The following is a 2,113-nucleotide window of genomic DNA, read 5'->3' on the forward strand; positions in this document are numbered from 1 at the left end:
CCCCCCCATAGTCACCCTATGTGTCGCCTATGGGGCAGGGTGTGTGTGTGTGGTGCAGAGGGGGAGGGTTGTGTGTGTGAGGGTCTGGCCCCGCTTCAGCCACTTCCCTCTCCCCTGACCTGCCCCTTCCCCACACACATGCTTACCTGCTGTGGGTGTGTGTGTGTTTCTGTGTGTGTGTGTCTGTGCTTGTGTGTGTGTGTCTGTCCCCTGCGTGCCCAGCTGTAGCAGGCACATGGCATCATGCGGCTCTTGGGCCAGAGGGGTGCAGAGTCCAGCCTGCAGCAGCAGCTTCCTCCACTCTGTGCAAAGAACTGGGGGGCATGTCCCCCCCTGGACCTCCACCAGGGTGCACACAGTGGCATGAACTGCCCTCCCCGCCCCCCGCACCTCCTGGAAGAACCACTCTCGTGGCTCCATCCCACACTCCTCCCTAGTTGTGCAGTGCCTGCCTCTGCCCCGACCCACTCCCTCCCTCACCACAGGGGCCTCAATCTGCCCCCCTGAATAAAATATAAAGGATACATGAGCTGAAACTTTGTGGGAGAAGGGGTATGTTTGTTAAAAAAGACTGAAAATGCCCTGGGTTAGAGCATGGTGTTAATAACACCAAGGTTGTAGATTTGATCCCGGTTTTCAAGGTCCCTTCTAGCTTTACTTCTCTGTGAAATGTTTCTATGAGATCCTGCCATCCCCTCTCTTGGCAGCCAGGCCATGCTGGGCTTCTCTTAAAAAAACAAACAAAAAAACACTTCTTAATTTTTCCCCTTCTGCTTGCCCCATAGTGATGATTTCCATTTGCCTCTGCTCCTACAGTGCTGGGGAGCTATGCTGTCCTGCCCCACCCCAGTGTGGCAGCTATCTCCCAGCCTAGCTAAGGTGGTCTTTTGCCATGTTTGGCTTGTGTGCTTCTGTGCTGCAGTGTGAAGGACCAGGATGGTGGGCCAGACAGGGGTGACATTTAGAAATATGAGAACTCCCCTGTGCCTCCTGTGAGTACATTCAGCATCCCAGGGAGGCTATGGGTCATGCTGGGAGGCATGTTTGAGCATCCGCACCATGCTGGACTTTGGTCAGTGCAGGCAGTCTCATACCTCCACCCCCATGCACCTAACTTCTGTTCACTCACAGCTTAAGTTAGAAACCCATGTTAGTTTGAGTGATTCTACCTTTGGCTTTTTGAATGTTTGTACTTAGCCTTAGTGTAAAATACTAGCATTTGCTTTAAGAAGAGGTGCACAGGGTTCTGGCATCTTCGTTATAACCTAAATACATATGAGCTAGTGTCAGCAAGTCTAGGTGCAAGTGGCAGCTTCTTTACCCTGTACTACACAGCCCTTTCTGGCCAGATAGCATTAGTTCAGTTGTACCAGCCAGGAATTCACATTCTAGCCCACTTGCAGCTTGCATGAAAGGATCCATGACTCCAGTACAGCATACAAATGGCTTTTTGGCCAGATTCAAGTCTCAGTATTCCCCCCCACCCCGCCAGCATAAGTACAGCAAAAGGCAAATGTAGAAGGCTTACTTCTAATTTGAAATTAACATAAAAGCATGTAAAAACTAGGAACATAACTTGTGAGGAACAAGGCTTTCAGAAGAACGCACACTCACAGCATAGATCAGAAGCCATGCCTCATTTCCTGTACTGCAGTGCAGCCCATCACCAGTGCCTGATCCTGACTCATTTCTGCTTAAGAACATTCTCTCTTTTTTCATTAGATCCACTGCGATTTAGGTGGTGAGCACATTTGTCCTGGTAGAATTAATTGAAAAACTGGGGCAAATATTTCGTAAATATTTTTCAAAGATCTTTCCTTTTTGTCTTCCCCTCAGATTTTTACATTTTCAAAGTCCAAAAATAGTTCAGTGATCTTTTAGTCCCTAGGAAGTGGTCTGAGATCTTTCCATGACTTTACATGCACCACTTTACTGCCATCAGATACTAAGAATTGTTGGTCTGTAGCACAGCTGGCTAAACATGCTGAAACATTCAGACTCAAAAAAAAAAAAAAAAAGTGGGAGGAATTTTAAATTTCTTAAGAAGTTCTGTCAGCTGTAATGACCCAGAGTGGATTAGAATATGCAGCTGAAAGGTGAGAAATGACACGGC

This window comes from Gavialis gangeticus, unplaced genomic scaffold (assembly GCF_001723915.1).
Source record: "Gavialis gangeticus isolate Ggan-Ray unplaced genomic scaffold, GavGan_comp1, whole genome shotgun sequence".
NCBI classification, from domain to species: domain Eukaryota; kingdom Metazoa; phylum Chordata; order Crocodylia; family Gavialidae; genus Gavialis; species Gavialis gangeticus.